At 43.5% G+C, this 20,558-nt stretch overlaps 1 protein-coding gene across 1 annotated transcript in view; it reads right to left on the reverse strand.

Annotated features, from left to right (window-relative positions):
* The window catches only part of LOC122797899 (zinc finger protein 81-like), a 275,414-nt gene that overhangs the window by 98,394 nt on the left and 156,462 nt on the right, over positions 1-20,558 (reverse strand). The window lies entirely within an intron of this gene.

Genomic DNA, 20,558 nt, shown 5'->3' on the forward strand with positions numbered 1-20,558 from the left:
AACTGTACTATGTTTATCATTTATGTTGTTGCAGTAGCCTTTGGCTGTTTGGGTTGGTTACCAAAGCTTATTCAACATAGGTGGAGGAAAGATACTGGTCCAGGAGCCCCTGAATGTTCATGTCAAGATGGCTGCACACTGATCAATAGCAACTTCAGATCTCCCAGTGTGTATACAGAAACTGAGAAAAGGGAGTGTATTTATTTATTTTTTTTGGTAAAATTCAGTTATTGGCTAGTACATGTACTGCCTGAATGACAGCAAAGAAGACATTTGGAAAACTTGAAGGAAAATCATCCAGAAAAAGTGAAGAGAAAACATTGTCTAGGAAGGATTCTGCAGCTGTTCAAGATTCAGCTTTGATTCAAAAGATGATTTCCAGTAATTTAGAGTAAAAAATAAATGAAATGTACTTGGATGTGATTAAAATAATGAAACATTGAAAGAATATATCAAATCAAACAACAAAAGGCTGGAAAATTTGAAGAAGGTTTAACTAGCCATTCAGGTGAACTGATAAACCTGCAAAAAAATCAGAGGTTGATATGAAGAAAAAGCTGGCTGAGAAGGATGTTTCTCAAGAAAAACTGTTTATAAAATAGAGTTAGAAGACACAGCCCACAGAGAAAGCAAGGGATTTTCTACTGTACAAGAGAAACTGAAAGGAACAGAATGTATTAATGTTCTAAAAGTATAAATAAGCAACTGGACTGGTGTTTCACGGCATAATGTGTCAATAGAAAGGGCACATCAAGTCTATGCTTCAAACCTAGTCATGAGAAAGCAGCCAAGACCTACATTCATAAAGATGCAATCACACCAGCAGAAAGAATTGATTCGGACAAAATTGTGGCAGAAGGGGAAAGTATTACAATTTGGAGAGTGTTTGTAGAAAATGATTGTTCGCTGGCAGAAAAGAAGCAAATTTATCCCAGCAATCAGGAAATGTAAAAGGCAGGTGTGAGATAAAAGCTGCTGTATCCAGTTGCCTTCAAAGATTTTTCTTGGAAGATCAAAGTAATTTTTGACACAGAACAGGCTAAGGAGAAAATAAAAAAACAGCAACTCTGAAATTCGTGAATAAATGGAAGACTACAAAGTATTTTATCACATTTGTGAAATAAGATGTTGAAAGAAAAAAGTGGCTGGAAAACACTGGACACGACTTTGTTAAATGTGTGGGTGGACTGTTAAACTATACCTCATATTATATCATTAATGTTTAGGAGGACACTAAAAGGGGGTAACTAAGTAAAACAATTGTTCTTATTAGTATTTGTATAAAACTTTTCATGATGTAAACTGCATGTTACATACAATAAGAGAGTTTTGTGTAGTGTTTAGTCAAGTGTACTTTAAATGTTGGGGGAGTCTTTTTAGTTACTGTCGTAGGAGTTAAAGATATTACAGTAACCAACTAGTTTTTTAGTTGCAAGAAATATTGGTGTTTGCATTACAACAAGAGAAAAAAGGCTGGAGAAAAGCAAGTTTAATATTCATATGTTGTGATAGTGGGCTGCCAGGGTGGAGTGTAAAAGTGTACTGGTTATATTATATGTAGGATTACTATACTTTCTTTTTTTGATTTACAAGAGTGAATATCTCAATTAGTACCTTTGGCTTAAGCTGTAAACAGATGTTTTTGTAAGCATGTCAACTTTAAAAATAAGACAAATTGATAAAAGCCATGAAAATGCTAAGCTTTTTACAACTGCAAATATATTAGCATGTTTATTTTCCATTGCCAAATGTTCAATGTAGTCAACATGTCTGCAGCTGAGGGCTATAGCAATACTGTCAATGTTACCCTGGAATGTGAATGACTTACAGGTATAGATATTATTATTTTGTGAGGGAAATATATAAAGGCTCATTACTGAGTTCATTTCCATGGAGACAAGCTGTCCACGGGTGCAAACATTTAGCCTTGAGAATCCTGGGTATTCTTTGCTTTGGGAAGCAGTTCAGTGAAAAAATAACGTTTGAAATTATGGAAGTGAATACAGGGTAACCTCCCTAACACTCTTAATACTTCAATGTAGTTAATAGAACAGTGTACAATTTAGTTTTATTTAAAGATACTTTTTCTTAAGGCTAACATTTGATGTTTTCTGAAAAGCATACAAGCTGCTTTCCATATCTGGGAGGGGAAGAGAAATAAGAAAAGAACAGAAAGCAATCAATGTAAGTGGGAGCACAGGCTGTAGCACATGCTTGAGCATGGGTAACCTTAATTTTAGGTTAGATAATGCCTGTAAGTACAGCAGTCAATTTGGGGCATGTTTCATTCTGGAGGGTTAAGCTTCATGTTTTGAAGATGTACATAGTTTTGTGGGCTTGTTACAAATTAACAGGGGATGGGGTGTTTTGTATTTAGTTTTTTTTTTTTGTTTATTTGCTTGACGGCTTTCATTAAAACAAAAGATCTTGAAAAATGTGACAGATTCAAATGGAAATGAGAAGAAACAAATGTTCAAAAGGTCAGCCTACCAAACACTAGTATATGTATGTAACACAAAAGGTAAAAATACACATAAAAACAAACAAAAAAAACTGTCACATATAACACGTGGGAACAATAGCTTTTTATCATGATAGCTATACTGTCGATGTTATCCTGGAATGTGAATGACTTATAGATATAGATATTATTACTGAATACTCTTTCAATTTACAGAAATGCAGAGTGCAAACAGTAATTTTGCAGCAGACACATCTGGAAAGAAATAAGCGTGTGAATTTGACAAAGAATATTTGGAATGGATATTCAGCAGAAATCAAGGACAGAGGAAAATGAGAGTAATTATACTAATTGCTAGAGGGGCTCCAACAGTAATAGATAAGGAAAAAAGATAAAAATGGTATATTTGTGGTAGTAAGGGGCTACTGGCAAATGAAGAGGATTACAATGGCATATATTTATATTCGACCAAACACTGCAATTACGGAACTTAAGAAAAAGTTGGGAGAAATCAGCTTTCAGTAGGGAATATTTACAGGTGGGGGTAACAATTAGATTTGCAATAATGAGGCTGTACTGGGGGCCTAGAAAGGGCAATATAACAAAAGAAGGTAGATTTCTGAAGAAATTTTGAAAAATATTTGGTATGGAAGATGTGAATTCAGTAGTAGACATTCAGACATAATTTACATATTACTCCCCAAGGAAAACTAGCTGGGCTAGACCAGACAAAAATTATATTTCACAGGGAAATGTGCATTTAATTGAAAGCTTCGACATATATCCAATAACTATTTCTCATCATGCATTAATAAAAACTAAGATAAAAATGTAGGGTAATGAAGTAAAATTAAGACACTGGTGCTTTTCTACCTACATTTTAAAAAGAGAAGAATTTAAGGAATGGGTAGTGGAAATTATTTAAGAGTTATTAGGGAAGATAGAATTACCTTCAGAAATTATAGCTAGCAACTGGGATAAAATGAAAATGGAGTATGAAAATAGGGTCAAAATAAATGAGAAAGAGATATAGTTAAGAAGTAACAGAAATTAATCTTTGTCAGACCCTCTAAAACATTGCAGAATAAGGGGAATCTCAAAGAACAAGAGGAGGAGCAAATGTAGAGTGCTAAAGAGAAAATAAGGGAGTATCTGGATCATATGCATGAGTTTAAAAAGATTGCAGTTAAGCAACTATTTTTTGATTACGACTCCAGAGCACTAAATGTTTTTAGCAGAAACTTTGGGCAACAGAACACTGAAAGGTTATTGCCAAATTTAGGGAACCTATAACAAGAAAAATGACCATACATCTTTTAGAGGTTTTAGAGATATTCTTGAAATTTTATGAAAAGTTGTATAAGGCACACAAATGTGGAAATTACGAAATAGCACAAATGGAAATATTTGTGGAAGACTTAATTATGCCAAGGTTATAGGATGTGATGAGATTAAAGCAGTTACAGTATAATCAATCTTCAGGAAAGTCTCTAGGAATAGAGGTTATTCCTGTGGAAGTTTGGAAATTACAAGGGAAGAAAATAACCATCTGGAAGATTTTAACAATATTTTAAAAGGAGTGGAAGCACTATCATCTTGGAAGAAAGCTGTGGTAGACCCATTTCAATTTTAAACCACAACTTTGAAGTGGTTATGTCTATACTAGCTAAGAGAATGGCAAAGGTGTGTAAGTTTCTCCAAGACATAATTGAGGTCCCATGTAGGTATTGGTGCTCTCCTTGGAGGTCTTATGTTTTTGACCCCTCTGAGGTACTACCTGAGCAATGGGTGAGAAAAAATAGGTGGTTCCATATTATAATGAGCTGAAATGGCAGAGGCATGGATTTTAATTGATGAGAAGGATAGGCCTTTGTCCAGCATCTCAGTTAGTTATTGTAAAATCTGAGGAATATTTGGTACAAGCGTGTCAATTCCTTGTGCCTGGTTCCAAGCACAGAATCTCTTCCATTTTTCTGCATAAGATTTTCTGGTACTTGGCCTCCTGGCCTCCAAAATAACATCCATCACTACTTTAGAGAGAGATGTGTTCTGAATGGCTATATTATTCGCCATACTGCCAGATTTAGGGTCCTGAGTTGGCTGTGCAGGATCTGATTGTTTCGTTGGGTCAGTAAGTGAGGAATTAGAGGCAATGTCCAGGCTGGACCTTGAGACAAGCTCTTTAGGATTGGGTACCAGTGCTGGTGGGGCCAGTCTGGGGCAATCAGAATCATTTTTGTCTTCTCTTGTCTGACCTTTAGGAGTACCTTGGAAAGGAGAGGCAGAGGAGGAAAGGCGTATACTGTCAGGGCTTTCCAGCTGAATGATTGAGCATCCACCTTCCATGCTTGCTTGTGATAAGTCCTTGTACAGAATCTCTGTAGTTGGCAGTTGTGAGGGGAGGCAAAAAGATCTATGTCTGGGCATCCCCATTTCTTTGTTATCATGTTGAAGACTTGTGGATCCAGTTTCCACTTGTGGGGATCCATAATGTTTCTGCTTAGTTTGTCTGCCAGAGTATTTTTCTTTCCTGGCAGGAATTGTGCTTGCAAATGTACTTGATAAGTCAATGCTGTGTCCCACAAAGTCATGGCCTGTCCGCAGAGGGGGTAGGAATGTGTGCCTCCCTGCTTGTTTATGTACCACATGACTGTAGTATTGTCCGCCCTTATCAGTAGTTGTCCTGGATGAAGAAGGTCCTTGAAAGCTGTCAGGGCATTTTGAACAGCTAGCATCTCTTTTTGATTGATATGAAGATGCATTTGGCTTGAGGGCCATGTGCCCTGAATGCATTTTCCTGCCATGTGGGCTCCCCAGGCATAATCTGAAGCATTTGTTGTTATTGACTGCCTGGCTGTGGGTAGCTTGAATGGCTGTCCCTTGTTGAGGTGACAGGACTGTGCCTACCATCGAAACTCCTGTTGAAGGCAAGGAATGAGGGTAATCACTGTTTCCAGGCTGTGGAATGAGGGTAATCAATGTTTCCAGGCTGTGGAATGAGGGTAATCAATGTTTCCAGGCTGTGGAATGAGGGTAATCAATGTTTCCAGGTGGTGGAATGAGGGTAATCACTGTTTCCAGGCTGTGGAATGAGGGTAATCAATGTTTCCAGGCTGTGGAATGAGGGTAATCAATGTTTCCAGGCTGTGGAATGAGGGTAATCAATGTTTCCAGGCTGTGGAATGAGGGTAATCACTGTTTCCAGGCTGTGGAATGAGGGTAATCAATGTTTCCAGGCTGTGGAATGAGGGTAATCATTGTTTCCAGGCTGTGGAATGAGGGTAATCAATGTTTCCAGGCTGTGGAATGAGGGTAATCAATGTTTCCAGGCTGTGGAATGAGGGTAATCAATGTTTCCAGGCTGTGGAATGAGGGTAATCAATGTTTCCAGGCTGTGGAATGAGGGTAATCAATGTTTCCAGGCTGTGGAATGAGGGTAATCAATGTTTCCAGGCTGTGGCAATGTTGAGTCCAAACACTTTTTAGATACCATTGTAGTTTCCTCATATGCAGTCTGGCATATGGAATTAGCAGAATGCAGGATGCAATGAAGCCCAAAGCCTGCAGACATTTTCTTGCAGATAACTGGGTCTTTGTTGCCAACATTGTGAAGTAAGAAGTCAGTTGCCTTTGTTTGTCTGGCGTGAGATAAGCCATCTGGGCAGTTGTATTTAAGCTTGCACCCAGGAATATCATCTCTTGAGAGGCTACTAATTTTGATTTCTTTTCGTTTACTGTGTACCCTAGGCAAATCAATAATCTTTTTACAAACGCTAGGTGCTCTAGTAGAATGTCCTTGTTCTCCGCTTGAATAAGGCAATCGTCTAAGTAAGGATATATTTGAATTCCTCTTTGTCTGCAATATGCAATTACTGGTGCCAGGCATTTTGTGAAGACCCTGGGTGCAGTAGATAAGCCAAAGGGCAGTGCAGAGAATTGGTAGTGCATTGAGCCAGCTATGAATCTGAGGTATCTTCTGCAAGATTGTCTGATTGGAACATGCAGGTATGCCTCTTAGTTCCAAAGTTACAAGTCAAGCCTTCTTGCCCAGCATGGGCAGAAGCTGCTGCAAAGTCAACATTTTGAATTTTGGAACGTCCAGGAATATATTCAGAATAGACAGGTCCAGTATTGGTCTCCAGGCTTTGTCCTTTCGGGGTATCAAGAAAAGTCTTGAGTAAAATCCTTGTCCCTGCTCGTGCTGTTGTACTCACTGAATGGCCCTCATGTCCATGAGGGATGAAACTTGTTTTTGTGCCTCTGCCCATTGATTGTGTGGCAGGTCTGGCATACCTTTTGCCCTTGGCAGGGTGTGAAAATGGAACCTGTAGCCCTGGGACACTATATTCAAGATCCATTTGTCCTGGGTGATCATGTGCCAGGTTTGTGAAAAAACTGCTAGTTTTCCCCCCAAGGGGGCTGCCAAAAGATAAGTGCTTGGTGTTGACAGAGGGAAGTCATTGGGACTGTTTCCTGTATGGCTGTGATTTGTCTTCTCCGCTTTTGGAGGTAGAAGCGGCCCACTGTTTAGGCCAGTATGAGCCCTGGGGCTGTGATCTTCCTCTAGGGTGTCTGTATCTGCCCCTTTGTGGTCTGTCTGACACTGGAAAGGACCAATTCTTAGTAGGCCAGCTTCTGCTAAATCTGGGTGGCTGTACCTGTACGAAATCCTTTACTGTTTGCATAGATTTCGCTTTGTCCTCCATTTTCTTTAACACCTCCTCTGCTTTAACACCAAATAAAGTATCATGCTGTAATGGCGCATCTAGTAATTTTGCCTTTACATGATCAGGTAGAATCTGTTCCTTTAACCAGGCATGCCTCTTAATGACAGAACCCGTAACTGCGGCCCTGTAAGAGGCCTCTAGAGAATCAAAACCACATTGCAATGTATACTTTCCCACTTGTTCAGTTGCATGCAATAAATCCTGCATTTCCTTATTTTCTGCACAATCAGAATTTGCCAACATTTTCTGTTTTAGCAGTGACATTAAGTATTGCTGATATTTAACCATATGAAATTTACAGTTTAAAGCACTCACAGCAAAGTAGCAGAAGTGTAAACTTTCTTCCCCCATCTGTCTAGTGCCCTAGAATCCCTGTCAGAGGGGATAGGTTTTTTTTTTGCAGTAGAAGCCTTGACCCCTTTGGGACCCTGAGAAATAGTTTCTGGATCAGCAGCAGGGTTTTTGTAAAGAAATTTATGTGAGTCTGGAACCCTGTAGTATCTGTCTGGTTTTATAGGGGCAGGGGGTAAAGAGTCAGGAGAAAGGGCGGACTCTGAAAATACATCATCTACAATGTCTAACACAGGGGGAATAGCAAGCGGCCTGTGCTGAGGTAGTAAAAGAAAATCTCTAAGCCTTTTCTTTGATTCTGAGTAGTCTTGGCTCTCCCAGTGGAAGTGCTCCCTCATGGTATGCAGGGTTTCCCCAAAAGATAAATCCTCAGGAGGAGAGGCTGAAGGAATAGATTCTTCAAAATCAGAATCCTCACAGGGAGGAAGAGAGTATTCCTGCTCAGAAGAGGAGTCAGAGGAAATGGAAACCTGATCTGAAGATTCATATTCTGTCTCTTGCCTAGGCCTCTTATCAGGAGGGAGATGGGAACCCCCTGATCAAGGTAATTAGGTCTTCGGCCATTTTGAGCATCTGTTTTTCAGGCATGGAAGTCTGTCCAGGAGAATGCTGTACTTGTTTCTTTGTCTTTAGAGCTGCTTTAGTCTTTGCTTTGGAATCTGAGGTAGGCTTTACATATAACTGTGTAGGTCTGAAAACACCCTCAGAAGCCGATGCCTGTTCAGCGGCTCCGGACCCATCTGAGGGAATAATTTCCGAGTGTCCAATACCTTGAGTATCCAGAGGCCAAGCTGGCTCCATGTGGGAATCGGCAGCGGCCTGTGGCTCTGAGGTAGCAGGTGTCAGGGGCTGCGAAAGCGCCTCACTGAGAACTGGCGAACCGGCGACTGGCTTAGCGGAAGCCTCATTGTCGGTTTTGGACCTCAGATGCCTGTCCTTTTCCTTGCGCTTTTTATAAACTCCGGTCGTCGGTTGTTCCAACGGCATTATATAATTGAATCTTCAGCCAAAGTAATGAAAGGCAAAATCGTACCGACACTTAATAGTGCGTTGGTTAAATCTAGCGCAAAACCGACAGCTAGCAACGTTGTGATCTGGGCCTAGGCAAGGAATACAGTAAGAATGAAAATCCTTATGAGGTATTTGCTTCCCACAAGAAATACAATTGTTAACTTTTTCTGACATTGGTCTGGAGCAAGAAAAAAGTTTCCCCAACGGGGTACTTAGCTTTAATGAAGACTTCAGATCTGAAATTCGAATTTGAAAATCTCAGGAGTCGGCCGACTGGCACTTGCGAACTGCTTTTGCTTCGAGCACCGTGTGGCAAGAAAGACTGGAGAAAATGGCGTCGGCTGCATCTTTTATACCCCTGGCGCACTGACGTCAGGAAAGAGGTGACAGCAACCGACGCTGGACCTAGACTTTGGAATTCAGGCCGACTGCAGGTAGCCTGCCAGCAGGATAACCCAAGTGTAATGACTGCAACAGTGAAACACGATGAACATCGGATGGATATGGATCAGTGTGGTTTTGTGGAGGGGAGGCAAACATTTTAGAACATTAATAGGACAATGATGAACCAGAGGGAAGCACATTGTAAGAAAATATCTATGACGTTGGTGGGTCTTGATGCAGAAAAAGCATTTGACGCAATAAGCTGGGATTTCCTGATACAACAATAATGTTAATTAGAAGGCTGCATGAAGAATCAGAGACAAGAATTAAGTGGGAGAGTTCCTATCAGATACACTGTGTTTGAACTGAGGAACCCAGTCATGGTTGTCCTCTTTCTTCTTTATTTGCTTTATATTTAGTGACACTGGCAAAGAAAATAACGGAATCAGAAATGCCAGGATATAATTGGAACAGTAATAAAGAAAAGTTGTCCTTTTCTGGATTTATCAGGTACAAAATAATATCATCTGCAAATAAAGCCATACAAAACAAAGGTATAGCTGTAAATGATATACCCACACATTAATTGGTTGAGCAATACCCATTTTTATGGGGAAACCTGGAAAAGGTAACCAACTAGCTCTAGTAGAAAATGATAATAGAGTGGGATGAGGCCAAGAAAAAAAAATTGGATTGCAGGCTACAGACTGCCTTCCCTGCCAGGACTGCTGGCAAAATACATGCAAAAAGAAAGGAATAGGGGAATTTTAAGTGAAACTCCTGCTCTGATAGAGTCTTTAGATGAATCTAGAGCAATAGCAGCAGTTAAAAATGGATAATTAGTAGGACATATAAAATAAGCATGATAACTATATGAATCTATCAGAAGAGGTTGGAAAAATTGGGCAGAGAGACTGGAAAAGCAACTTAGAAGAAAACAGTAGGGAGACATATATGTATGGCTCCCAATTATGCAACCAAGTCCAGGTTTAGGATCTTTGCTTGCAAGTGTTTAAGAAATTTTCCTCAGGTAGACAGCAAATGTTGGACAGGTGATGGAGAAGAAGTATTTTCATTTATTTATTTTTTAAATTAGAAGTTATGTACTCACCATAACGTTCCATCTGAGTAGGTGTATTCATTTGTCTGCAACCTGTGGGTTATGGATCCGATATCGGATCAGCTATGGATCCAAGCTCTCAGCTCCTCCCCTCACCCATAATGCCCTGCTCTACCCTCATGACCTCAGATCGAGTTTGCCAAAGCAACAACACCCTGAAAAGGGTAACATAGAATATGAAGGAAACTGAAAGGCCAGGGGGATAGGAGGGCGGGATGGTTGCAGACAAATGAATACACCTACTCAGATGGAACGTTATGGTGAGTACATAACTTCTAAATCTGAAGTAGGATATTCATTGTCTGCAACAGTCCCCAGCTACCTGAATCTTGGGCCATCATGGAAGGATATTAAGGATGCTCTACCCCTAGATGCAAGATCCAACTTATAGTGGGAAATAAAAGTATGAGATGAAGCCCACGTGGCTGCTGCACAAATATCATCTAGAGGAATCCTAGCCTTGAAGGCTGCCGAGGTAGATACTGGTTGAATGGGCATGAACAGCGGGCCTTCCTGAAGCTTGATAAGCCAATAAGATGCACTGTGAAATCCAGCGGGACAGAGAAACTTTGGAAATTGGCTTGCCCAAATTGAATTTTGCAAAGGAAATAAACAACTGGTCGGATTGCCTATGACCAGCCGTCCTGTTCAGATAAAATCTAAGTTGCCTGTGAACATCTAATGAATGCAGCTTATATTCACCTTTGTTTTCATATTTAGGGAAGAAAACAGGGAGGTTAATGGACTGATTGATGTTTGCTTCAGAAGCGACTTTAGGAAGAAAGGACGGATTGGTCCTGAGGTAGACACGGTCCGGATGAAATACCAAGTAAGGAGATTTAGCTGATAATGCTTGAAGCTCAGAAACTCTCTTGGCCGATGTAATGGCTACCAAAAAGGCTGTCTTGTAGGACAAGAATTTGAGATCCACCGTGGCCGCTGGCGGCTCAAAGGAGAGGTCAAGGCCTGTAGGACCAGAGAGAGGTCCCAAGGAGGAACTGCTTGCTTTATAGGGGGCCTGAGAAGAAAAGTACCTTTAAGAAAAATTTTACACAATTTGGCTGACATAAGAGGATTAGAGTCATGGCCAGCGAACTCCGGTCCGCTAATGATTGGTAGAGTTTTACATGCTGGCTTACAACCTTCAACGCAGCACCCCATTCACGCGTAATGTCGTCACACAGCAGACGCTTTAACTGAGAATGAGACGGGCACGGCAACGCTGTGAACACCACCGCAGTTGTGTGATAATGAGAAATTGCCGCCAGTTGTACTTTGACTGTGGAACTGCTGGCACCATCGTTAAAGAGAGTGGTTAGAAAGTCAAGCACTAAAGGAAGAGGAACCGTGAAGGATTCAGGCCTTGCCGCCCGCCCCACAAGAAAACGTTTCCACTTGCTTTCTAGTGGATGGTTTATGAGCTGCCACCAAAATTGCCTTAACGGTGATGAAATACCGAGTCCTAATCAAGAGTGGAACTGGAGCAGCCAAGCGGTCAGCTTCAGGTTGTCCAGATTCGGAGGAGGAATGCAGGATGGATGGGATATCAGATCCGGGATGGGATCTAGAATCCAAGGAGGATTCACCGAGTGAGACCTTAGGAAGGGGAACCAGATCTGTCGAGGCCAAAATGGAGCAATGAGAAACATTCTGGCACCCCACCGAGAGGCCTTCTGAAGAACCTGCAGCAACAGACGCACGGGTGGATAAGCTGACAATTGAGAGACCACTCGTAAGGGGTCAGAATCTGAGCTTGTCCGCTAGGATGTTGGACCGACCGGAATGTGCGTTGCTATTAGAAAGAGGTTGGTGGAGATTGCCCATTCCCACACTCTCATGGCTTCTCGACAAAGAGGGTAAGACCTTGTTCCCCTTGCTTGTTGATGTACCAGACAACAGACATGTTGTCCGATTGAATCGCAATTGTTCCCAAGGGAAGAAAGTCCTGAAGTGCTAGCAACGCTAAGAGCACTGCTCTCATCTCTGGAACATTGATATGCAGTAAGGTCTCTGAATGGCGTCCGTGGTCACCGGGAGAAGCACAAAATGGGCGGCCTCTGTGGAGATCCGGGAGTGGAGCCACCACAAGAGGGACCGCTTGCAAGCCTTGCTGATCGCTATGGGATGATGCATGGGGAGAGCAAGGTATGACCACTGTACTAAGCCACTGTAGAATGTGCATATTGAGCCTGGCAAGAGGAAGAAGTGCTATAGCTGATGCCATGGACCCTAGAGCCCTCAGGACCAACTCCGAACAGAACTTGAGTGGAGAATGGCCCGCACCTGGAGCTGCAGATTTTGAACTCTGTCCGCAGTGAGGAAGGCTCGTAAACTCCTTGTGTCTAGCCTGGCCCCTATAAAATCTAAGAGCTGTGTGGTTGGATTTCTTTGTATTTATTGTGATGCCCAGAAAAGGAGCAAGATGGAGAAAATAAAAGTAGATGCCTTGTTGGGGCGGTAAGAAGCCAGTCGTCCAGGTAGGGAAAGACCTGCACCCTCTGAAGCCTCAGGTGGGCCGCTACCACTGCTAATACTTTGGTGAACACCCTGGGGGCTGTGGTGAGACCAAAGGGAAGGACCCGGAACTGGTAGTGACTGGCTCCCAGCGCGGAGAAACCTCCTGGGCCTGTCCATCAGGATGTGGTAGTGAGGTCTATCGAGCACATCCAGTGATTTTCTCCCAGAAGGGGAGAATAGATTGCAGAGTGACCATTGAATTTTTCTTTGGGGACTGCCAGATTCAAGAGAGAGGTCTAGGATTGGTCTTAGTTCCCGTCTTCTTTGGCACTAAAAAGAATCTGGAGTAGAACCCTGATCCGATCTGGTCTGGGGGGGCTGGATGGCTCTTTTCTTTAGCAGATGTAGCGGCCTCCGTTGACGGGTGGGACGTCTGGGAGGATTTCAACTTTGGAAGGTGAAGGAAAGGGATGCGATATCCTCTGGATATGATTTGGAGAACCCAGCGGTCCGATGTTATGGACTCCCATGGTGCCCAGCGTCCCCGACTGCCTCCAGAGTGGAGCAGTCCCTGTCCTCCTCTGCCACGGAAGGACTGGTTGTCCAGAGCAGGCTGGGACTGCTGCGACTTCCGGAACCACATCTTCTTCTGACCCTTTGGTTCCTAGAGTAGGGCCTCTGGGGTGCAGAGAAGCGGATTCCTTCCCATCCTTCTCGCTCTGGGTCAAGCGTCTGAACGGTTTTGCCAAACAGAGCAGAACCATCAAAGAATGACGCTTTGAAGGGCTCAGAAAAATGCAGGACGGAGCCAGGCCTGGCGTCTAGTGACTAGTCCTGTCCCGCAGCTCGGAGAGTAGCCGCATAGAGGTATTAGTAACTGACCTAAGAGTGGCCATACGGGTGGAGTGCAGAACCCTGTCCTCCTCCGAAATGGACTCTGGGATGCAGCGTATTCTTTAATAAGATCTCGCTGCATCCTAATGACATAAATAGTAGTTCAGGCTGAACTAAACATCCGCTTCCCAAGCGGTCCATCATCCGAGACTCCTTGCTCGGGTGGACTGAGGGACTCTCCTGAGCCAGTTCCCTCTTGGTGGCCGCCGTCAACATGGCATCTAGGACGGTGGGCTAAGGATCCTATCTGGCCTCTTAGGAACTGGCTCCACGGTGTCCGGTTCCTTCCACGCCCTGGTGGTAATAAGGTCCACCAGGGACACCCAAGAGGTAGACGGGCCCGCTTCAAATGCCTCCAAGAACACGGACTCGTCCGAGGAAGACTTGGGGCAGACCAATTTCCATGATGTCTCCAAATGAGACATCCTCGGGGTGACCCCTTCCTCCAAGTCCGTGTCTTCTGAGAGACTCGGGAGTCAATGTGCTTCCTTTTGCGGGACATCCTCTGGGGGCTGTCAGAGGAGTCCTCACAAGCAGCAATTTGTTCCATAAGAGCAACTTGGGGCACAGAAGCGGGCTGTCCCAGGGCCGGATGGTGGAAGCCTGGCCCAGTGCAGAGGGAACAAGTGCCGGGGTCCGGAGACCCTCAACAGGGCCCTCTCCACTACATCAAACCAAAGGATCCGACAATCGACTCCCCTTGATCCGAAGAGTGGATCGCACTGATCCCCGGATCCGAGGCTCGGATCCAGGCTCCGAGAGGTCGGATCTGACGCACTCGAGGGCAGGGTCGGATCCCGGCTCCAGCTGCTCGAACCCGGATAGCGGGTCGGAGAAGGAGCAATAGGTTTAAAAGGGTGTTGAGCTCCCCAGAGGGAGGCAAGAGCACTCCCATCTGCATCTGGGCCTGGATGAATCTTCTCATCATCCGGTCCAGATCAGCATCGAGCTATATGTGGATCTCGACGAGGCTACCGAGGTAGGCCTGGAGTGCCTCCTCGATAGCCTCGGGTCTCCTCCTCCTCAGGACCCGGTGAAAAGCACACTGGGGACCGGAAGGAGGAGAGGGAGAAGCCTGTCTGGCGGGGCCGAAACAGAGGTCTCGGCCCGCCGCTTGGTGCTTCTCCCTCCGGTCCTTTCCTAGCATCCTCTCCAGAAACGGGAGGTTGAGTCCCAGGAGCAGGAGGGTGCCACGGAGGGAATAACGAAACCACGGTTACTCCCGAAGGAGCGGAGGTCGGAGCCGAGTCCGTGGTAAAGGCCCGCCAAGACAAGCTTGGACCTCCGCTCCTCAGTGCCCTGGGGTTGAACCCTGCACAAATGGAGCATCCAGATGTGAGGTGTTCAACCCCAGGCATCACACCGAGTGTGGCCATCAGCCGGGAGAGCTTATGGCCACACGAATACAGATTTGGGCTGTTCAGCCATCCAAATCTATACAGCTACTAATTAAAAGTAACTAAAACAAATACAGACACACAGGCCCAACACACACACACTACGCCAACAGCGAGGGAGGGAAAAAATACTTAATTTAATTCTAAATAAAACTATCAAAGAGGGATACCTAAACTTTCACACAAATATGCACAAAAAACTTCAAAAATTCTGAATTAACAGATATAAAACTAGCACTTAGCTGAGAGCTATAGATACCAATCCAGTCACCAGCGCGGCAAACGAGATCTGAGGTCATGAGGGTAGAGCAGGGCATTATGGGTGAGGGGAGGAGCTGAGAGCTTGGATCCATAGCTGGAAAACCATGCCGGTTCGGATCCGATATCGGATCCATAACCCACAGGTTGCAGACAAATGAATATCCTACTTCAGATCATTTGTTTACCGGGAAAGTCCAACTGGGACAGAGCCCATTTTCAGTGGAGACCCAGGGAGAAACACTCCAGACGCATGTCTTTGGAATGTGAGAGGAAACCAGAGCACCTAGAGGAAACCCACACAAATGCAGGGAAGACATGCAGACTCCACACAGACTCTGCATAGAAGACACCCCAGCCGAAAATCGAACCAGAGAACCTCTTGGATGTGAGGCGACAATGCTAACCACTGCACCACTAACAGGGAACATATATTTTGGGGTGGGGGGGGGGGTAATGAGTTGGCAGATTTTAAACATTCCCTACAGAGTACTCTATTAGAAATATTGGGCAAGGAAATGGCTGTAATGAAATAATTCTTTTGAGCTAAGATACAGGATCTGAATTGTCTAGACATAGTAAGGCCTTATTAAGTTTAATTCTGTTGGCTGCCAAAAAAGAAATTACTAGAAAATGGAAATCAAAGTCTAAACCAAACTGTATTTGAGGTATTGAATATTATAAAAGAGATAGAAAAAGGTACAGATCAAATTTACTTAGAAGTAAAAGGAATTTGGGAACAATACATGGATAATGTTCTGGAGGAAGAGGAGTGAAGTTTAGGGGAAGGCACAATTCAGCAATTTTTTGTAATGTTGGACTAATTATAGTAGCAAAGAATGTATATGTGATGCATATTGTATTTAAATGGAAAAAATGTTAAAATGGTTTGCTTTCTTTTCTGTTAATGTAGGACTACCTACATCGTAAACAATAATTTAGTAAAAGTGTTTTAAAAAAAAAAAGGTTCCAGGAGCCCCTGTTGAATGGCTCTTGCAAAGCTAACTATAGACTGCAAAAAGGAAATCCGTTTCTAATGCCTTGTAAATGTATGCACAGAAAACCAGTAGCTGCTTCTAAAGTGCTGCTAGAGTCCACCTCTTTCCAGTATGCCACTGATGAAGACAAGGATCTTGTAGATTGTGCCACGATACTCACAGGAACCAATCTGCCATGGCGGGAATGACAAAAAGCAATAGCTGAGGACGGTCACAGAAATATTTTGCTTCAAGACAGGCTGCCCTTTCTTAACTCCATCATAAGCAATAAATAGCTGATCAGCTTTTCTAAAGGACTTAGCTCAAGAATTTTGACAAGAACTATGTACATCTAGAAAATATAGAATGTTTTCACCCTGATTTTGAGGTGCTGGATAAAACAGTAGAAAACTGATGGCCTGATTCAAAACAATCTCTGAGACTAGGCATAAATGAGGTATTTGTCCTTAAAATAACCCTACAATTGTGGAATGTCAGAGTAGGTTAGCCGATCATGACAGCTTGCAACTCAGATACTCTTCTTGCAGATGTCAGAGCAATAAAGGGAGACATGATTAGTTTCCAGTACACAGTTAAGGTCCCATATGAAGGAGTCAAATTCGTTCCAGGTGGCCTCATGTGTAAAACCCCTTTTCAGAATTGATTAAAAGGAAACAAAGATTTAGGGGTGAAGTCATGGCAGACATGTTGAAATAGTGACAAGATGTACCTTGATACTGGAATAAGACAGGCCAGAGGATAGTAATTCATACAAATATTTGAGGCCTCATGGCACATAATCCCTATTAGGACCCTGGATATTGGCTAGGCACCAACTAGAAAATCTTTCCAGCTGATATACTTATTTTATAGATGCAGGCTTTCTTACTTCCTTTAGTACCTGCGGGGTGTCTGCATGAAATTGGTGCCTAAATGTTATTAGAATTTAATTATCCAGGCAGTCAACTGCAGTAGTTTGAGACTGGGATTTATCAAATACCCCTAGTCTTGTGTGAGTAGATCCAATCTGTGAGGAAGTCTGCAGCAATTGCTCCCGACCAATTCCCTAAAAAGACAGAATTACTACTGCCTGGACCTGAAGGAAGTTACCAGAAACATCTTTGAAGAATACCTCTGAATATTGACAATTATCCTGTAGATCAGTGGAAATGCATCTTCTTCCTCTGTCTACTTGTATGAAGCCCTGGAACAGAATCTGGTAAGGTGTCTGTTTTAAAAGGAGACCAACAGATCTATTTGAGATGCTCCCTACAAATGGATCAATCCCAGGAAGACCCTCTCTCACTACTGTGAATTATCCCTACAACTGGATCAATCCCAGGAAGACCCTCTCTCACTACTGTGAATTATCCCTACAACTGGATCAATCCCAGGAAGACCCTCTCTCACACTACTGTACATTATATGGGTGTATCCTGGTCTTGCTCAGCTTGTTTGCCGCTACATAATGGTCTGATGGGATGTAAGATTCTAGGAGGATCAAGAAATGATGAAGAGCTACCTCACAATCTGTCATAGCCAGCTGACAACAAAGGAAATCCCTGGTGTCCTTCTGCTAGTTCCTCACAATCTGTCATAGCCAGCTGACAGCAAAGGAAATCCCTGGTGTCCTTCTGCTAGTACCTCACAAGCTACCATAGCCAGCTGACAACAAAGGAAATCCCTGGTATCCTTCTGCTAGTACCTCACAATCTGTCATAGCCAGCTGACAACAAAGGAAATCCCTGGTGTCCTTCTGCTAGTTCCTCACAATCTGTGACAGCCAGCTGACAACAAAGGAAATCCCTGGTGTTGTCCTGCTAGTTCCTCACAAGCTACCATAGCCAGCTGACAGCAAAGGAAATCCCTGGTGTCCGTCTGCTAGTACCTCACAATCTGTCATAGCCAGCTGACAACAAAGGAAATCCCTGGTGTCCTTCTGCTAGTTTCTCACAATCTGTCATAGCCAGCTGACAACAAAGGAAATCCCTGGTGTCCTTCTGCTAGTTCCTCACAATCTGTGACAGCCAGCTGACAACAAAGGAAATCCCTGGTGTCCATCTGCTAGTACCTCACAATCTGTCATAGCCAGCTGACAACAAAGGAAATCCCTGGTGTCCTTCTGCTAGTTCCTCACAAGCTACCATAGCCAGCTGACAACAAAGGAAATCCCTAGTGTCATTCTGCTAGTTCCTCACAATCTGTGACAGCCAGCTGACAACAAAGGAAATCCCTGGTGTCCGTCTGCTAGTACCTCACAATCTGTCATAGCCAGCTGACAACAAAGGAAATCCCTGGTGTCCTTCTGTTAGTTCCTCACAAGCTACCATAGCCATCTGACAATAAAGGAAATCCCTGGTGTCCGTCTGCTAGTACCTCACAATCTGTCATAGCCAGCTGACAACAAAGGAAATCCTGGTGTCCTTCTGCTAGTTCCTCACAAGCTACCATAGCCAGCTGACAACGAAGTAAATCCCTGGTGTCATTCTGCTAGTTCCTCACGATCTGTGACAGCCAGCTGACAACAAAGGAAATCCCTGGTGTCCGTCTGCTAGTACCTCACAATCTGTCATAGCCAGCTGACAACAAAGGAAATCCCTGGTGTCCTTCAGTTAGTTCCTCACAAGCTACCATAGCCATCTGACAATAAAGGAAATCCCTGGTGTCCGTCTGCTAGTACCTCACAATCTGTCATAGCCAGCTGACAACAAAGGAAATCCTGGTGTCCTTCTGCTAGTTCCTCACAAGCTACGATAGCCAGCTGACAACAAAGTAAATCCCTGGTGTCATTCTGCTAGTTCCTCACGATCTGTGACAGCCAGCTGACAACAAAGGAAATCCCTGGTGTCCTTCTGCTAGTACCTCACAATCTGTCATAGCCAGCTGACAACAAAGGAAATCCCTGGTGTCCTTCTGCTAGTTCCTCACAATCTGTGACAGCCAGCTGACAACAAAGGAAATCCCTGGTGTCCTTTTGCTAGTTCCTTACAATCTGTGACAGCCAGCTGACAACAAAGGAAATCTCTGGTGTTCCTCTATTAGTTGAAGTGCTACACGTCTGTAGTGTTATCGGTAATTACATGAAAGGATCCTGGAGACCCCAGATAAAAATGCAGATGATATAGCATGTGCCCCAGCTAGTATCTCTTTGACAGTGCTGTGCTTTGGCCTGTCTGACATGCCCCATAGGTAACACCTTTTTAACCAGATCACATGCAACTACCACTATCTGCACTGGGGTTCTTCTAATAATTCCAGTGACTGTAACCTGGCATTAACCTGGGGTGCTTTTAGTGTACCCACATACTTTTAGTAGTAGAAGAGTGGCCCAAGTTGTGTTATCCTGTCTATAGACTCATAACACTGTGTTCATCTAGCAAATGCATCACTCAATTTATATTCTAATTTTCTTCAAAGGCTGCCCTCCGGATAGAGCAGTGATGTTCTTATGGTGAGTTGCAGTATCACTGAAAGCCTTTGTTATAAATATTCCCCAACTTTAGTGTGTTTTCCACTTCAACTTGCTAGGCTTTAGTTCTTCACTTATGCCAATCCATCCTAATGGTGCCTGCACAGCATCTGAATATATCAACCTACCCACTATGTTTGCAATGTATGTTCTGCCTGACTGATATTAATGTAAGGCTTTTTGATGTGGATAAGACTTACATAATGCATGGAGTGCCACAATTATGGTCTGAAATTGTGAAAATAAAATTAACTTATTAAAGCACTTTTTATTAGAAAGGTGCTTAACAAGGGTCTACATTTAACCATTAAATAACATTTCCATGGAATGGCTAAAGATCAAACACTAACCATCGAACGTTTTCAGCAAATTTTCATTTCAGCGAATGGGAAGGTAACCAGCAAAAGTACAGTTCTGCACCTACCATAAATGTAGATGTCCGATAGACATGCAACTGCAGTCATAACATGTGGGTTGTCCTGCCTCAGGCAGCCCTCGATCGGCCGGATTCCAAAGTCTGGGTCCGACGTCGGCTGATGTTGCATTTCTCTCTGACGTCAGAGCGGCTGGAGTATATAAGCATCAGCCGATGCCATTTTCTTCAGTGTTTCTTGCCCCAGATGCCAGGTGCCCTCCAAGGAAGGCTGTAATCAAATTGGAAGACAAAACAGGATTCCAAACAAATAAATGAGCAATAAAACAAATACACCATAACAGATATCCCCAGCTAAGAGTAACAGGGATAGGAGTGGACCCTAGGCATAGAGGGGTATGGAGGGAGGGAAAATCCGACTGCAGTTGCATGTCTATCGGACATCTACATTTATGGTAGGTACAAAACTGTACTATGTCCTTCAAGAATGCAACTGCAGTCATAACATGTGGGTAGAATACCATAGCTTAGCTGGGGGAGGAGGAATGCTCTAGGAAAAAGATGGTGTGGCAATCAAACCCTGCAGGACTGCCGAAGCAAAGCCTGCTCTGTATCTGGAATATAGAGGGAGATTGTAGTGTTTGGAGAATGTATGCACGGAGCTCCATGTAGCAGCTTC

This window comes from Protopterus annectens, chromosome 3.part1, assembly GCF_019279795.1.
Source record: "Protopterus annectens isolate FY-2018-M chromosome 3.part1, PAN1.0, whole genome shotgun sequence".
NCBI classification, from domain to species: Eukaryota; Metazoa; Chordata; order Ceratodontiformes; family Protopteridae; genus Protopterus; species Protopterus annectens.